Source organism: Humulus lupulus, chromosome 7, assembly GCF_963169125.1.
Source record: "Humulus lupulus chromosome 7, drHumLupu1.1, whole genome shotgun sequence".
Classification (NCBI taxonomy): Eukaryota; Viridiplantae; Streptophyta; class Magnoliopsida; order Rosales; family Cannabaceae; genus Humulus; species Humulus lupulus.
In genome coordinates this window covers 155,744,393-155,764,162 of record NC_084799.1, presented here as the reverse complement: position 1 = coordinate 155,764,162, position 19,770 = coordinate 155,744,393, and positions in this window count along the sequence as shown.

Below are 19,770 nucleotides of genomic sequence, written 5' to 3'. Positions count from 1 at the left end.
AGGAAATAAAATGTACATGAAAGCAACATCAAGCATATAAATCTACATTATTAAACAGATTAAACACCACTAATACTACATACAACTAAGCCACATAATATATTAACAAAAATAAATCTAGAGGAAACAACAACTATATACCTCTTGATGCTCTTGTTTTTTGGTTTTGCTCTAGTTTGTGGTTTCCCTCTTGGTTCTAGCTTCCACAAACCTTCACACCCTCCTCACACAACACTAATGGTCAGATTATTACAATAATCTAAGAGAGAAAAAATGAAAGGGAAAGAATAGTAGAACACTTACCTTTGTTTTGTTTTTCTTTTTGTATTTTATAGAGAGAAGGGAGAGGATTTTAGGTAGAGAGAGAGAGTGGTTGAGTGAGTTTGACACTGAAATGAGGAAATGAGAGACGGTGGGGTTCGGCTAGGGGGTTTGGGGTGAGAGAAAAGTGACAATTTTCACCCCATTTTTTCTATTTTCTCAAAATTCATAAAAATAGATTTAGGTGGCTATGTGTATAGTCAACACCTCACACCTTCTCCTAAAATAACCAGCAAGTACCCCCAACAATTACCCCACTTTTCCTTTTTAATTAAATTAATAATTCTCAAAACCATTTACTTCCAAAAATGGTATTTACCCACCTTTTTCACCAAACATGAACTAGTATTTTGTATCATCAACATAGGATGTAGTTAAATCATGTGAGACACTATACATTATTTTATGGAAAATCTATTTACCATTTAAGCAACCGTTTCTAGGAATGCTCTTAAAATTCTTTTTCCAATATTTTTTTATTTTTTAGTTTTTTAAACTTATATTAAATACTCCAAAGAAAATTATGCCTATCTTATTTTTCCATAATTATTTAATTTCAACATAATTTTATCCGAGATTTTACCTGGTTGGGATTTTCGAGTCGGTCCGAGACTAAAATTTCTAATCTAGCTATGCTTTTTGCTTCTCAAAACTGTATTATTAATCAAAAATAATATTCATACAAGTTTTCACCAACCTGAATAGGTTGCTAGTAGGCACGTGAATGCGGGGCATTAATCCACACATGATTAATATTTATTTTAACGTAAAGTTTTTCAAAATAAAAATTATATAGTTAAATAATTAATTAATTCGCAATTAACCAATTACCCATAATTATCACATAATTATTTCATTACCCTAGAAAATTAATTCCTTTGTGATTTAGTCATTCTCTCTACAAATTGTCCTTATGACATTCCTACCCTTAACAGTGTAGAACAGAGGTGATCAGGGGACCATGGACCTATAACACGAAGCTCTAATAAACCAAATTATTAATCAAACTCTTTAATCTAATAATTTTTTTTTATTAATTCCTTGATTACTCCACTATAAATATGGAATTGCACTCTAAGAATTTATAGAATTATATTACAGAGTTTTCTTCGTAGTCCATTGATATAATCAATAAATATAGTTTTGTCCTCCAATTATTGGTTCAATAATTACAGTTGGTTAAAATTAACATTTTACCTTTCTAATTACCTCTTGTTATTCAAGTACCATTAATTTGATAGTGAGTAATTAACCTATAAGAAAAATATAGATTTGAGCTGAATAACTATTCAGTTCTAGAATTAAACCTTAATAGAACCAATATTCGATCCATTAGGAAAGTACGGATTCCAATATTGTAAATCATGTTCCCAGCCATTCTTGATATTGAATCTAAAAAAGAAAGGTCACTGGCCTCATTATACTAAGAAACCTTAACGAGTGATTCAAAAGATCCAATAAGCACAAACAAAAGTTTATGACTACTTAGGATTTAGACTAATATACAAATGATCATCTATTACGATAAGAATTAAATATTTATGGCAAAAGTTAAGTTTATATATATAGTTAATTCATATGAGTCATGTCATATATAATCTCTATTATATACAATACCTTTACCAGGATGTCTATTATGAATCTACATTACTTGCATTATGTATGCTTAGTAAACCGTACTAGTAACCATTCATTAAAGATTCCTTACTTTAACATGTTACTGATTGTTTTATTCAGTGTATATGATCTTAATTCTCTCATACTAATAAAAGATCATATCCTCATAAATGAATATGGAATTTTCTTGATATTCATATATATTCTTCAAACAATAATTATAACATTCAAATATAATAAAATTTTACGTTTATTAAATTAATAAAATGTCTTTACATACTTTTAGGCCTTAAATCCTAACAAGAAGTACCGTTGTCTAAGGATTTTCATGGCAAGGATCTTCCCCCAGTGTGGTCAACACAAAAGTCTTCATGCACTTCTCGGAGTATGAGTTTGAGTTCCTGCTCGGACACACATCGAAGTAGTGGTAATGAATATCCTTGCCTGTACAACTTGCTGTCCATGATTACGTACCAAGGCGCTTGATAAAGTTTCTTCCGGCCCTTTTTTTGTCCTGCAATAACTTTCCAGAGACAAGATACCTCATTATCGTTCCTAACACACTCTCCTTGGGGTGGACCAGTTCAACCTCTTTGGGAGCTGTGATGCTCAGAGAAGCCAAGTAGTCAATCGGAGCCACGTTGAGTAACTTTGCATCCTCGATGGTAGAAATTTTTACCAAGGCATCAACATTGGAATGTTGCTCCCATGGCAATTGTTCGATGGTGAATATTTTGAAGTTGTATAGCATTTCCCGTGTCTTGGCTAGATAAGCATCCGTCTTGGTTCCTTAGGCCAGGTACTCTCTAAGGACTTCGTTCACGACAAGCTGAGAATCGTTGTATATCTTGAGGCCCTAAGGTTTGAACTCCAGGGCAATGCTTAGTCCGACAATAAAGGCTTCATATTCAACCTCATTGTTTGAAGTGTCGAAACCAAATCTCAAAGCAATGTGAAGTTTTTTTCCCTCGGGGGACACAAATATAAGTCCTGCTTCAGCTCCGTTCTCATTGGAGGACCCATCTAGAAACAACTTCCAAATTGGCCCGACAACTGAGGCCTCCTCAAGTCTCTCATGTGTTCTCGTACACTTGATAATGAAGTCCACAAATGCCTACCACTTTATGGCAGTCCTCGGGTGGTAGGTGATGTCAAAATGGCTTCTGGAGGACATGCCTTAAATGCTTGTGGGTGAGGACCCTAATAGGATGCCCCTGGAAGTAAGGATTGAGCTTCAGAGAAGTCATCATTAGGCAAAAGGTCAACTTCTCCATAAGCAGATACCTAGACCCTGCCCCGATGAGCGTCTTGCTTACATACTAGATGGGTTATTTGTTGCTGCCTTCCTCGCGAACTAATGCAACACTAATCGCGTTCAAAGATTGCCACGTAGAGGAAGAGGGACTCTTCATCCATAAGATTTGATAGAATCAGAGGATTCTCCATATGTGCCTTCAACTACTGGAATTCCTTTTCACACTCCTCCGTTCATTCGAATCGCTGACCACCTCGGAGGTTGTTGAAAAAGGGAATGCACTTGTCGGTAGCCTTCAAGACAAAGCGCCTGAGAGCTAAAATCTAACTATTCAAGGTTTGCACGTCCTTGTGCTTTCTGGGGGAAGGTGACTCAATTCCTCAGGCATTGACAATGAATCTCAAGAACTTCTTGGAGGCTACGACATTATGTGCAATTCTGGGGATCAAACTTCATCCTGAAACTGTGTAGAACAAAGAATGCTTCCATCAGGTCTCCCATGTGGTCGAAGGCTATTCTAGACTTCACCAGCATGTCTTCCACATACACCTCCATGTTCCAGCCAACCTGGTTCTTGAACATCTTGTTCACAAACCTGTTGGTATTAAATTTGATGAATCAGGATACACAGCGGAATGGATCTTTTAAAAAATATTATTAATACCAACCAGGATGTACTCAACACATGAGATGTAGAGAGGTTTAAGAAGAGAGAGGATGTTGTGATAAGAAATTCAGGTTTAACAAATTCTATCGTTTCTTTCCTTAGAGTGAGTCTCACAGTCAAAATAACTTCATAAAACTTTTGCTAAAAGTATCGCTACTTTCAGGTTTATAAAGATAAATGAACTAATTTAATTAATCTTTATTTTATTTAAACTAAAACTTATCAATACACCCTATTTAATTATTTAATTTAAATCATATTTAAAAATAATAATTAAATATATAATCCTAACAATCTCCCACTTTCCATATATATGTGATTTCCATGGTTTAATCTGCTATACTGGATTGTTTAATACTTCTCGAAACTACACCTCCTCCACCAAGATTGAACACTTACCCAAATGTCGACTTACAAGTGTCTTTGTTTGATTGGGAATCAGAATTAGTGTATCCAGTAGGGTAACTCACCCAATGAATATACAATCATATAACTCTCATTCTCTTAAGATACGTGACAGTGTTCTTTACTGCAATCTAATGTTCCAAACCAGGATTTGATTGATAACAACTCACAATCCCTTCTATGTAGCATATGTCAAGCCTAGTACACAACATTGCATACATAAGACTCCCAACTTCTAAAGAATTGCGATACTTTTTCATGTTCTCTTCATCTTAAGGTGTCTGTGGCCATTGCTCTTTGGAAAGAGTAATTCCATTTCTGGTCAATTACTAACCTTTCTTAGAATTCTCTATAGAGAACATTTCAAGCACCCTATTTATACAATTATCTTGAGAAATTGCCAAGAGCTTGTTCTTCCTATCCCTTAGGATTTGGATTCCCATAACATAGCTCGCCTCGCTCAAATATTTCATTTGGAAATTTTTCGGCTAACCACTTCTTTACGTTTAACAGTGTCCCTACATCTTTACCAATAAGGGGAATGCCATCCACGTATAGAACTAGGAAAACTAACACTTTCGCATTGACATATTTATACACTCATTCTTCGTCGATATTCTGTTTGACGTCGTATGTTTTAATTGTCTCATCAAAGGTTCTATTCCACGATCAACATGCTTCCTTTAGTCCGTAAATGGATTTTGACAACTCACACACCTTATCATATTCTCCTTTTTTATGAACTCTTCTGGTTGTATTATATAGATACTTTCATCAAGATAGCCATTAAGACAACCATTCTCCATATTCCATAGTCATAGGTGGTATCTATGGATAAGAGGATGTGAGTAGATTTTAGCTAGGCCACAGGAGAAAATGTTTCTTTATAATCAACACCCTCTCTTTGAGTGTAACCTCTTGCTACTACCATTGCTTTGAAAGTCTCCACTTTCCCATCTATACTATTTTTCTTCTTGTTGATCAACTTGCAACCAATGGCCTGACATCTTCAGGTGGGTCTACATGTTCCCAGACCAAATTGGAATACATGGATTCCGTTTCTCGGTTCATTTATTCTTGCCATATATTCTTTTTAGGATCATCCATAGCCTCTTTAAAGTTTAATGGATCATCCTTTTATGTATCAGAAAAAAGGACATATGCCTCTTGTTCGTAGCGAACATGTTGTCTCACAATCCTCCCACTATGATGTTGCACTGGATTTCTTTTTCAATAATAGTGGTTTCCTCGATTTTTCATTTATCATTTAATGATGATAATGAAGGTGATGGAATCTTATCAACTGCGAGTTCCTCAAAAATTACTTTGCTCATATGGTCGTGTTCAAGGAAGATCGAATTTGTTGAAACAAATTACTTTTGGTCCTTGGGAATAGAAATAATCGCCTCTTGTTTCTTGAGCTTAGCCTACAAAAATGCACACTTCAGGCCTCGAATCCAGTTTCCTTAATTTAGGTCTAAGAACATGAGTAGGACAGCCCCTATTATTGAAATGTTGCAAACTAGGTTTGTTTCCATCCCACAATTCAAGTGGTGTTTTTCTTACGGTCTTAATTGGTAAAACATTCAAAATGTATATCGCTGTTTGAAGTGCATATCCTAAGAATGAGAGAGGAACTGAAGAGTAGCTTAACATAGATCTGACAATGTCCAACAAGGTCCTGCTTCTTCTTTATGAAACACCATTTTGCTGTTGCATTCCAGGTGCTATGAGTTGGGATAAAATAACATTCTCTAGAATGAAATCTGTACATTCTAAATCCAAATATTCACCACTTTGATCTAATTGAAGAGTTTTAAGAGTATTACCTAATTGCTTCCCAGCCTTAGCTTTGATTTTTTGAAACTTACCAAAGGCTTCAGATTTCCTAAGCATTAGATAAGTATGATCATATCTTGAGTAATCACCAATAAAAGTGAAATAGTACTCATATGCACCTCTTGCTTGTACATTGATTGCACCATAGACATTGTTGTGTACAAGCTTTAAAGGTTCTCTAGCTCTATTTCCTTTCGCTGAGAAAGGACGTTTGGTCATTTTGCATTCTAGAGAAGATTCACAAAGCGGAAGAGTTCCAAGTCTTAGTTCTCTCAAAAGTCCATCTTTTGTTAACCAGATTATTCTGTCTAGTCCTAAATGAACATATCTAAGATCCAAAGATATGTGTCATCCTCATTTGAAACTTTTTGTCTTTTGTTTCCTTTCAGTTTAGCTACTTTATATTAATTCTTAGTTTTTTAGTGATTATTCAATTAATGAAAGCGTTAAAGTATGAATATTCATTTGCATGTCTAAAGAAAATTAAGAATAATAGAATTATAAATAAAATATTCTTCTGTCAATACATGCAATAAAATTCAAAATACTAAAAGAAACAAATTAAAACATTGTTTAAACAAAAATAAAGTTTTCATTTAATAAAAACTAAAGAACCATGAAATAAACGAACATTCTTTAACGCTTTCTTGAAGTAGACACTTTCTCTCACTTCTTTCTAGTCCTTTTATTTCCATCTGCAAGTTTCTCTTGATTGATCAAGTGTCTATAAAGAAGAACAAAATATATGATTAGTTGTTTCCAAATCAAAGATTTAGAATGATATATAAGTATCCACCATCAAGCTTAAGGTAAACAAAAATCATACTTACCTTTTTCGCAATCACGGTCTTGTCTGTATATCTTGATAGACAACATCACACATATCACAAGCATATTCAATATCTTCAAAAAAAATTCTTAGATTTTCTTCCATGATGCTGAGAATATAAAATATCACCATGATCTCATCCAATCAACATATTTTTCATGTTCCTTTTTCCTTGAATGCCATGATTGTAAAGTAGGAGGTCGTCTTTCATTAAAAATATGTTTAAGCTTTTTAGACAGAACAGAAAATAAAGTTGAATTTATCAATCCTCCTTCATCGTCTTCGAGTATTTTCATTTTGCTTATATGATCAGCAATCATTTGATGCATGACCGGGCACATAGTGGGAAAGTAATTGGGTGGCAATATTTTATGACTAAAAAATATAAATACAATAGTATTACTATTTGAAAAATATCAATTATTCGAAAAGTAAATATGATGCATGAATGTAATAATTAAAACACATAAACTAACATTTACTATTCCTCGATAAAACTACCCAACAAATAAAGTGTCTCCTTAGGGTCGTCAAGTTAAATTTATATAGCTTATAAGACAATCTTAACTTTATTGTATGAGACATAAAAGAACTCTTTATTTTCTCTTTGAAAATAAAGTACTGCTTGTTTAATCAAGATGCCATTATCCACCTCAAAAGCTTAATTGCATCTTTCTAAGTGTAACCCTTTCAGAATTAATGAATAAACTTAGAGAGTGATCCCTTAGGGTCGGTCAAGCCTAAAATACATTACTCTTTCCTATCTTCGTAAGAAGCCATCCCTAGTATTAATATGTCTAGAAACCTTCCTTAGGGGGACGGAAACAAAGCTGCCTCGAGGCCATATTCATATCTCACGGTGTTGTACTAATAATGGAGACCATATGTCAGATTGAGATGTTCATCTTCTCCCACTTACTATTTTGGAGAAAATGGGTTTTATTAAACTAATCAATTTATTCCAAACTAATTACTAGTTTATTAGTAACCTTATGAATGTAATTAATTACAAATTACATTTAACTATAAACAGTTTTTTTCTACAATTGATGTGATCTAAATAATTACCTAACACATTCATCTATCATTATTAAAACAATTTTTACATAAAGTTTGTTATCTTAAACGCCAATAAAAATATTGCGTTTACTATGGTGTGACTTAAAATGTTTTAACTAATTTAATACTTAATTGTTTACATGCGATTGATTTCTCCAAAACAATTCACGTAAAGAATTAGGACACTCCTAGATAATCATGTTTCTAAAAGATGCATGAATAATGAAAGCTATGCGGGAATTCATGAATGGCATGTAATTGACTAATGCTTGATCATGTTATACGGGGTCCTCTCCCTCAATGATGATATCATAACAATACAGTGTCCATATACAGTGCCAACAAAAACAAAGGGGTCATCACCGTCAGGCTCAAATGTCACCATCTTTTTCTTGCAGTCTATAGTCGCCCTGTACCTGGCTAACCAATCCATTCCCAAAATCATGTTGAAATCATCCATACCCAACTCAATTGAATCCACTAATAGTTCTCCCTTGTCAAACACTACTAGTCATGACCTAACCTATCTCCTAGAGACTACCAGTTCCCCAACAGGCAATAAGGTCCAAAACCCCACAATATAATAGTCACAAGGTCTACACAATTTATCAATTATTCTACTAGAAACAAATGAGTGTGTAGTGCCAGAATCAATTAATACTTTGTATGAAGTGCCAGCACTAGAAAGCTGACATGCTGCTTCCTTCTTAAGGCTCTTGATGTACGCTTTAAGAGTCTGAGAAGGTCCCTACTTAATATAGGCTAAAGCTCTTGTTTGTGAAGACGCATACTTTCGAACATTTTCCTCTCTTTAACCGTGACGGTGCTTTTGGCCCTCGACCTCCTTTTGACCACGACAGTGCCCAATTCTACTTGTTTGAGGTATACTTTCTTTCTACGTTATGATTATTGGGTCCAAATTAGCATCACTCGGGATGGGGTACTTTGGCCTGAGCTCATCATGAGTCAACCAGGTTGCATGCGCTCATTCATACCCCGTAGTTGGTTATTTAGAGCGCTTGTGCCTAGAGGTTTTGAGCCTATTCTTTTGTGTTTTGTAGCAATCCTCTCATTTATACGTGAACCCTTTTTGCTTTCGGGAAAAGGTCTCATGGCATGTGAAGGATCATTCGACGCTCCTCCGGGGGCTGAGTTTGTTGACTTGTCTTCAGACTCGGAGTCCCCCGAGGACAACCTTCACCAAGACTACGACACCTTAAGGCAGGCCCATAGTCGTCATCTTGAGCACATGGCTGAACTTAGGCATAAAATATGGGTGGTAGAGAGCGAAATGGACTCAATTTTGAGGGGAGACGGAGTACCTTTCCATCTTGACCTTAACGACCATGTAGCGACCCTTAGGGTGACCCTTTTAGATTTGCAGACAAAGTTGGAGTTTATGGAGGAAAATCTCCCGCCTGAGCCTCCTACCCTGTTTTTCCCTAATAATTGTCATGGGGTTGTCCCATCATCTCCTCATCCCTTATTCTCGATCTACCCTTGCTTAGCGCTTTCACACTCGGTGCCTCGGTGGAAGACCCTTGCTAGGAAGAAAAAATGGAGGGTAAAGTGCCCTCTTTCCACCTCACCTTTTTATTTTGGCTTTGCAGATATGTCGAAGAGAGCGTGATGATAGGTGATTGCTGAGGATCAAGACACTGGCCCCCTGTTGGCATCCACCCTAGTGTCCCATGTGTCTGAAAATAAATTGTTGGATATAATGGGGAACTACCGTGTTGGCCCGGAATACAAATTATACGTTCCTTCGAACAAGTCACTTGCTTAGAGTCCGAATTTGAGGGTGCAAAGGTTATCATCGCAGCGTTGCAGGGGAGGGTCGCTACCTTAGAGGTGGACAAGGAGGATATTGAGTATAGATCCATAGAGCGCGCCCTCTATGGAGTATGGAGGCAGAATCCTAACTTTGATTTCTCCTCCTTTGTTGAGCACATCGTTGCCCAGGCGGCTGAGTGGAACGCCTATGGCGGGAGGCCTTCAGATTATCATTCTGCGATTTTTGCCATTTAATCCAATGTGGTTGTATGCTCATTTGAACGCTATTTTTCTTGTAATTTCTCTGAGCCCTGTTATATTATCAAAACTCTTTTTTTATATATATACATATGTGATCATTCATCTTTATTCCTCTGTGTTCGAGGTCCTTTTGAGCCCGCACAATGGGGTTTGATAGGTTTTCTTTTTTATTTATCAGGCTTGAAGTCTTTTGGAGCCCATGTGAAGTGGTTCAATAGGTCCCTCTATGGTGCCTCTTGATTGTTCCTATAAGGATATATTGACCTCTTGGGTTCTAGTTATCCTTTATATAATTCTGTGCGCGCTTATTATTTCTTGCGAGAAGTGTCCTTCTCGTCATTATTCATAGTACTATTTTTGTAAGGATCCCTTTTAGGACCCTTTTTGGCTAGACGGCTTGGTGGCCACTCTAGGCTTATCGGAGGGTGCTTCCCCTGAGGCACTTCCTCTTGTGGAAGCATTTACTCTTATTTAGATGCTTTTCTTGTAGGACCTTTTGGCCTCCTTTATGTTCATAAGGGTACTTAATCCTTGTGAACTCAAGTGATACCTTACAAGGTCTTCTTCTTGATTTATAAGGGGTTTTATATATATATATATATAAGGATCTCGTTTAGGATCCTGAGATAAGGGGTTCTTTTAGGGTCCTCCTGATAAGGGGGTCCTTTTAGGATCCTCCTGATAGGGGGTCCTTTTTGGATCCCTCTGATATAAGGGGTCCTTTTAGGATCCTTTTGATATTAGGGGTCCTTTTAGGATCCTTTTGATATAAGGGGTCTTTTAGGATCCTCCTAATATATGGGTCCTTTTAGGATCCTCCTGATATAAGGGTCCTTTTAGGTCCTCTTTTTATATATTTATATATATATAAGGGTCTTGTTTAGGATCCTGAGATAAGGGGTCCTTTTAGGGTCCTCCTGATAAGGGGGTCCTTTTAGGATCCTCCTGATAGGGGGTCCTTTTAGGATCCCTCTTATATAAGGGGTCCTTTTAGGATCCTTTTGATATCAGGGGTTTTTTTAGGATCCTTTTAATATAAGGAGTATTTTTGGATCCTCTAGATATAAGGGTCCTTTTGGGATCCTCTTTATATATATATATATAAGGATCTCGTTTAGGATCCTGAGATAAGGGGTCCTTTTAGGGTCCTCCTAATAAGGGGTTCCTTTTAGGATCCTCCTGATAGGGGGTCCTTTTAGGATCCCTCTGATATAAGGGGTCCTTTCTTTTTAGGATCCTTTTGATATAAGGGGTCTTTTAGGATCCTCCTGATATAAGGGTCCTTTTAGGAAACATGTGAAGTTTCGAACAGTTTCATTCATAGCTGGTGAGTTACAATGATATATATAAAAGGGTTACATCTAATTGGGTAGTTACCCGGGTAGCCTCTCTGATGCCTTCCTACTAATTTAATATAACAAGGAACAAACTAAACATAGGACTTCTTTGCATCGGGTGCAAAAGTCTCACTGGTAGTATTTCTTGAGGTGTTCCGCATTCCATGCTCGAGGTATGACGATGTTATCCATGCGAGCCAGTTTATAGGTGTTTGGTGGTATGCATTGAGCGACTTGGTATGGTCCTTCCCAGTTCGCCCCTAGTACCCCTGTCCTCGGGTCTCGCGTGCTGGGGAGTACTTTTCTTAGTACCAAGTCTCCTACCCTGAACATTCTCTCTCGCACCCTTGAGTTGCAGTACCTCGCTGCTCGTTTCTGATATACGGCTATCCTCAATTGTGGCCTTTCTCTCTTGGCTTCCAACAAGTCAAAATTATAGATCAATGCTGCGATATTAGCCTGGTCATCATATGCTTGCGTGCGGATGGAGTTAATCTTCATTTCCATCGGAAGGACAGCCCCGCAGCTATAGGCCATGGTGAAAGGCGTCTCCCCAGTGGTGGAATGAGGGGTGGTCTTGTAGACCCAGAGTACATTGGGGAGTTCCTCGACCCAGGCCCCTTTCAACTTTTCCAACTTTGTTTTCAAGTTCATTTTTAGGATCTTGTTGATGGCATCTACCTTTCCATTGGCTTGTGTGGGTACTACTGCGAAGAAACTCCTCTTGGTTCTTTTTTCCATGCAGTATTCCTCAAATATTCCTCCTTCAAACTGCGTTCCATTGTCGGAGATAATCTTGTAGGGTACTCCAAATCTGCAGACGATATACTTGTTGACAAAGGGTGTGATTTGCTTAGCCGTTATGTTGACTAAAGGCTCTGCTTCCACCCACTTAGTGAAATAATCGACTGCTACTACCACATATTTAGCTCTTTCTCTTCATGTTGGCAACGCTCCAATCAAGTCAATTCCCCACACAGCGAAGGGCCACAGACTGGTCATGTTCACCAGCTCATTTGGTGACTGTCGGGGGTAATTTACATGTCTCTGGCACTTGTCACACCTTCTCACAAAGTCGCTCGTGTCCTTCTCCATGGTAGGCCAATAATACCCCTGGCGGATGGCCTTTTTTGCCATGGACTGCCCCCCAGCATGATTTTCACATTCTCCTTGGTGTTTCTATTGTAAATTTTTTAAAGCCTTTCCCTTATCTACGCATCGTAGGAGTGGGGTAAAGAAGCCTCTCTTATATAAGGCTCCATTTACTGGGGTGTACTGAGTGGCTTTGTAAGTTAGTTTACGGGCATCTTTTTTGTCCAAAGGCAAGGTCCCGTCATTTAAGTACCTCACGATGGTTACAAACCATGATCCTCAGTGCTATTGACCATGTTGATCCTTTCTTCTACTATGCTTGGCTTGGGGAGGTATTCGACCGGAATAGACTCAAGCGTGTCTTCGTCTCATGTGGAGGCGAGTTTTGCGAGTGCATCAACGTTTGTATTCTGCTCCCTTGGGATCTATTCTATGGTGTATTTTTCGAACTGATCCAACTACCCCTTCACCTTGGCGAGATATGCAACAATTTTTGGACCTCTTGCTTGGTATTCACCCTTCACCTGAAACACTATCAGGTGTGAGTCACTAAAGACACGCAAATGGGTTACCTTTAACTCCCTTGCTAGCCGCAGGTCAGCCAACAACATCTCGTATTCTGCCTCATTCTTGGAAGCTTCGAATCCAAATCTCAAGGCACAATACATCTTGTGCCCCTCAGGTTCCGTCATTACTATGGCACCTCCGACTCCTCCTTCGTTAGGTGCCCCATCTACATGGAGGCTCCATTCTTCAGGGTGCTTTTCCTCTTCATGCATCGGCTCATTCTCTTCTATTTCTCCCTCCTCATGGGTCGGTGTGCAAACTCGACTAGAAAGTCTGCAAGTACCTGCTCATTGATTGAGGTCCTTGGGGTGTAAGTGATGTCGAATTGACTGAATTCAATCGACCATTTAAACAACCTTCCCGAAGTCTCTGGCTTGTGCAAGACTTTATGCAAAGGGGTGTTTGTGAGCACCTCGATAGCATGAGCATGAAAATAAGGCCTCAACTTTTGAGAAGCCACTATCAAGGCATATGCTAACTTCTCTATTTCTGGGTACCGGGCTTCTGCGTCTATTAACCATTTGCTCACATAGTACATGGGCTGTTGGTGCTTCTTTTCTCCTTTGACCAAGGCGGCGCTTATAGCATGCTTTGATACAGCTAGACACAAATACAACTTCTCCCCTTTTTCTGGCTTGGTCAAAAGGGGTGGTTTTCCAAGGTGTTCCTTTAGCTTGGTGAAGGCACCATGGCATTCATCATCCCAAGCGAAGTTTTTGTTCCCTTTTAGGATGTTGAAGAAAGGGATGCATTTGTCAGCAGACCTGGAGATGAAGCAATGCCTTGATTTTTTCAAGGTTAGCCTCGATACATCGGGAATTCACCATAAAACCCAGGAACTTTCCTGACAAAACTCCGATGGTGCACTTGAGCGGGTTTAGCTTCATTCAAGACTTTTGAAGGGTGTCGAACATTTCCATGATATCGTTGGTGAGCTCTCCCGCCTTCTTTGTCTTTACCAGCATATCGTCCACGTATACTTCCATATTCCTTCCTATTTTATTTGAAAACATTTTGTTCACCAGGCTTTGATAAGTAGCGCCTGCGTTTTTTAAACCAAAAGGCATCACTTTGTAGCAATACAACCCCTTGTTTGTTATGAACGAAGTGTGCTCTTCATCAGCTTGGTTCATGGGTATATGGTTGTACCCGAAATATGCATCCATGACGCTAAGTAGCTCATGCCCTGCTGTGGCGTCTACTAACTGGTCTATCCTAGGAAGTGAGAAGCTCTCCTTAGGGTAGGCCTTGTTGAGGTTAGTAAAGTCCACACAAGTCCTCCACTTTCTATTGGGCTTCGGGACTAGCACTGGGTTTGATACCCATAGTGGGTAAAATGCCTCTCAGATAAACCCATTTGCCTTCAACTTGTTAACCTCCTCTTTTGGGGCCGCATATCTCTCTGGGTCCAGCGCTCTGCTTTTCTGCCTCACAGGCCTTGCTTTTGGGTCAATGTTCAGGTGGTGGCACATGACTGCTGGGTCTATCCCTACCATGTCCTCATGACTCCAGGCGAATACGTCGAGGTTGGCTTTCAAGAATTCTACTAGCTTCTCCTTCACGTCACCCATAAGTTTTTTCCCTACCTTCAACTTTCTCAACGGCTCATTCATGACCGTGACTTCTTCCAACAATTCAACTGGTTCGACTCTAGGTTCTTCTACGACTTGTGGGTCTAACTCGTGTAGGTTCGCGCCTTCATGCACAACCATTTCCATAGGCACCGATGGCTTTGTGGCCGTGCGGATGGATGTGTTATAGCATTCCCTCGCTTCCTTCTACTCTCCTTTCATGCATGCTATTCCCCCGGGAGTTGGGAATTTCATAGCTAAGTGGTACACAGAAGTTATCGCCTTCAATTATCTTAGGGAAGGTCTCCCTAATACTGCATTGAAGGCTGAGGCGCAATCTACCACAACAAAGTTTGCCATTATGGTGGTTAGTCTGGGATATTCTCCCATAGTGAAGGGTAACTCGATCGCCCCTAGGGGCTGTATTGAATCTCCCCTAAATCCATACAAGGAGGTACTGCAAGGCTTTAGGTGCCAGATTTTTAGTCCCATCTTCTCCAAAGCTGGGCGATATAAGATGTCCATAGAGCTTTCGTTATCCACTAAGACCCGATGCACCCTAATGTTTGCAAGCTGGACAGTCAACACTAGGGGTCATTATGGGGGAAATGTACACCTGGGGCGTCTTCCTCAGTGAAGGTTATTGAGTCATTTTCACCCTTAAAACTCTTCGGGGGGCGTTGCTCCAAACTTAAGACGCACGGTGGTAGACTTCGTCTGGCCTCCCTGACATATTTATCTTGCCCCTTCCTTGATTTGCCCCCGAATCCTGGCCCTCCAAAGATGGTCCTGACCTCTCCTTGTACTTCCGGGGTCACCTCTCGTGACCGCATCGAGGATGCTCCTTCTTCCTACCTTTGGCTCTCCTTGCGGACATATCTTCCCAAATGTCCTCTGCGTATAAGCTCCTCGATTTTTACCTTTAAATGGTTGCATTCCGTATTGGTGTGGCCAATTTATTTGTGATACTGGCAATATTTGTTGGGGTCTCTTTTGGATCAGTCTTTTTTCATTGGCGGGGGCCTTCTGAAAGGGACCTAGTTTTCATTCGTGACGAAAATATGTTCCCTAGCGTGAGGGAGGTAACTATAAAGGGTGTAGCGGCCCTGCCTGCGCTCATCAGTGCACTGGGCTTTCGAGGCTGATCATTCCTTGTTCCTGCACAGAACCTATTCTTCTTTGCACCGCTTTTGCTTTCCCGGAGTGAGGTTTTTGGTGGGGACTGGCCTTTTCTAGCCTTAAGGCTCTCGTGACCATCCTCTACGTGAATGTATTTCTGTGCCCGCTCGTAGAAATCGTCCAAATCTATTACCTCCTCTTGAGCATGTTATCCCACAACATGCTTCCCGGGCGTACTCCAGCTGTGATGGCCATTTTTAGCTCTCTACGGGTCAAACTCCATACTTTGGCCGCCTCCATATTGAACCTGTGAATGTAGCTCTTTAGACTCTCATTTTCTCCTTGCTTCACGTTAGCGAGGCTGGTGCCTGACATCGTGTAGTCCCGCACGGCGTGGTGTTGCTGGAGAAATTCATTGGAAAATTGTTGCCAAGATCTGATGGACCCTGGTCTAAGTCTTTTGAACCATTTGTACACAGGTCCTTTCAATGTGACAGCGAAGCGATGGCATCTAGCCCCGGTACTAATCCCCCTTAACTTTATCAAGTCATTAAATGCATCCAGATGGTATTTAGGATCTGTGCTTCCTTCATATGGGGTCATATGGGGCTCCTTGATGTTGGCTGGGAGCCAGTTGGCTTGGATCTCCTTGATGAAAGGCGGCTCTGGGTCGAACTCGTCCTCAATGGCTTGTCCTCCAGAGGCAGTGATGATTTTGCTTCGTAGGATCCTCATTTCTGTGTCTAGGTTTTTTCTCCTCTTGTTCAAGGAGTCCCTCAGCGTGGATAGGTTAGGGTCTCCCATTCCTTTGCCTTCCTGGGGCGCCATAGGAGGTGTGGTCCTTTTACCCGCCCTCTTTTTGTTGAATTCCTCTCGTAAATCTGAGGGTGTTCTCCTTGAGGTGACTTCAAAATCGTTACGAGGGCCAGCGTTGGTCTTCGGCTCTGGCCTCTGGGGTTGCTTCGATGGTTCGAGACGTTCGTACTGCTTCGTCCGGGCGATGTTACTGGTGGAGAGTCGAGTCCTTCCATCGTCTACAGGGACGGTGGTTTCTACTCCCTCTTGACCTCTCTCTTTTCACTTAGGGAGTGTTACGTTTGATCTCCCTTGCAACAGGCCATTTAATACCTCTTCCATGTTTTCCAGGGTGGTATCTAGCCTTTGGTTCTTATGGTGCAGTTCACGTATCTCGTCTTCATAGAATCGTGATCTAGAACTCGAGCTCACGGAGTGGACCCGATGGTGCTTGTCAGGTCTGCGCACTGATGGGCTTGGATCCTGCTTGTCAGGCAGGAACTCACCGGCATCCCTTCCTGGGGCAGCCATTGGCATTGGACAATCCTCCTCAGGTGGGACTATCAGGGATGAGGCTTCCCTTTCATCTCCGTGAACCTCAGGCTCCTTTGGGGCCTCCACGTTTGTGGGTGGAGGAGGATCCTTCATATAGGCTTTTAGGTGATCTCCGTTGAGATGGACCTCCACCTCTCGCAGCTCTCTCAATCGTTTCGAACATCGTGGCATCTCTTTCTTATCGAAATCGACGGAAGAACAGTGGCTTGACACTTATTCTTCCAACAGACGGCACCAAACTGTTGACGGTGAGAACTCTTCAACAAAGTTATGTTAGAGAAATCAAAGTATAGTGCTTATCTATGAAGAACTTCAAAAATCTAAACAGAAACTTAGAAAATAGTTGCAAAAGAAAAAATAGAGAAAAGAACTTGTAGTTCTCTTTTGTGTCCAGCTACAGTGTTTTTTCAAACCCCTTCCATATGGAAGTGGAGTTCCTTTTATAGTGGGCTCTAGTGGCTCCCAATACATTGTGGTCCAAGGGACCAAATGCTACACAAGTACATTATCATGAGAGTGGTCTCAGGGGTAGTGGCATTGGTTCCAGTACATGGTCAGATTCTGTGGGGATATCTCCACTACTTATTTAGTACGAGTGTTAGAGGAGTGGCACCAGGCGTAGTAGTGCTGGTGGTGTTGACACTGACATCTTGTTAGAAACATGCAGGCCACAACTTGTCTGGCATGAGTATTCGGATCAGACATGCGAGGTCTTAAAGGTCGTACCCCGTATGAGCTCTGTACTTGTACGATCTTTTTGAATTATACTTGGTCTTTTACCTTTAAATGATGGAGCCTCCATAGTTCCTCATAGGAGACACCATCTTGAGACGCGGGGCGCAAGATACCTAATGCATGTATGGGTTGCGGCGCGAGATGGGGCTCTTGGGCCCTTGTCACAAGACGGGCCCCTTGTCGCGAGATGCCCAAAACACATCAAGGCCACCCATGAGATGTGGGTGAGTGGTGCGGGAGACGCCACTCTTACCGAGGCGCCTGTTGGCGCGTGAGACATTTGTGGGCGTCCGAGGCCATCCCTCACGAGGCCTTGGTGGCACGACTGAGTCGAGGTGAGGCCATCCCTCACGAGGTCCTGGTGGCACGGCCGAGGCGAGGCAAAGCGAGGCCATCCCTCACGAGGCCCTGGTGGAACAGAACAGGCGAGGCGAAGCGAGGCCATCCCTCGCGAGGCCCTAGTGGCATGGATGAGGCAAAGTGAAGCGAGGCCATCCCTCACAAGGCCCTGGTGGCCCGACCAAGGCTAGGCGAGGTGAGGCCATCCCTCGCGAGGCCCTGGTGGCACGGACGAGGCTAGGCGAGGCCATGCCTCGCGAGGCCCTAGTGGTACGGCCGTGGCCAGGCGAGGCCATCACTCGCGAGGCCCATGTGGCACGGCTGTGGCAAGGCGAGGCGGGGGCATAATAGCCTCGCGGAGACGTGGGGGTGACGACCTGGTGTAGGTGCCTGAGGGCCTCGCGTGGCACACCTCATAGGCTCATGAGGCGCGAGACAAGGGGTCCTGGGTGGCACACTTGCTGGGGCTTCGTTTGTCAAGATTTCCCAATACACACCTAGGGACATGGGACCTAGGCATGTACTTTGAGTCTTTTACCAGCGTGGAATTTTGAGCATCTACACTCTTTACTTTGGTTGTGTTAGTGAGAGCGTTTGTTTATTGTTCTTGTTCTTTTTTTCTTCTATTGCTTTTTATCATCTTCTATTTATTTGTCTATTTACGTATTTAGGTGTATCTTTGTGCTATATAGTTGCACTTCCATCTATATCTATTGTTCATCATCCTTTAGTCTTCATTTACTTGCATTTTTTTTTATTGAGTTGTAACATTATTTAATCAATCATCTTATCTTTGAATTATTTTTTCATAGAGTTGTAAGAATCTTACTATTTTCCATTGAGGTAATATATTTATCTCTAATAGTTTATCGTTTAGAAGCTAAAGGGAGCCACAAGTCTGTCAAGCTCACTTAGAAGCTTGCATGCAACTTTAATCACGAAGGAGGTAAACCACTAGTTTTCTAAATGTCCATTCCTATCCTTGTTTCTTTCTCCTCTTTTGGTTATATTCTAACTTGGTGATGTTTGCGGAGAGGTGTTAAGGAATTTTAAGCTAGTAACGAGGTTCAAAACCTAGAAGAAACACACATCCAAAACCTAGAGCAACTAAGGTACAATCTAGTTAACTTTGCTTTAAGTTTTTGCATGAGTGTATCTTGTGTTTATATTATTCATTTGGCTTGTAATAATGTGTTTATGGTGAATTTTTTATGCATGCATGTTGGTAGGGTGGATTGTTAGCTTGGAATCCAATGTTCCAATAAGTTGTACAATAATATGCTTGCTGCTAAAGTTTCTAATTCATTTCCAAAGGATCTAGCATTGCCATAACTTCTTTGTGCATAAAAATAATTTATATAAAACAATTTTATAGGAAGAGTATTTGATTTTAAACTTCTGAAATGCCAGATAGATTTTGTATGTTAGGAGCTATGCATGATTTGTGCAGCGTTTTGGGTATCATTTTTTATGTCTAAATGAATGTATTTTTAAGTGAAACTTGGTTGAAATGTGTATGGTAGATCAAAGTTTAAATCTAGAAAGTTTTGTGAAAATATGATTTATTGATTGGGAGTCATAAAGTGTTAAATTTTACAAATAATTTGGAAAAATTGATTTTGGTAAGTTTAACC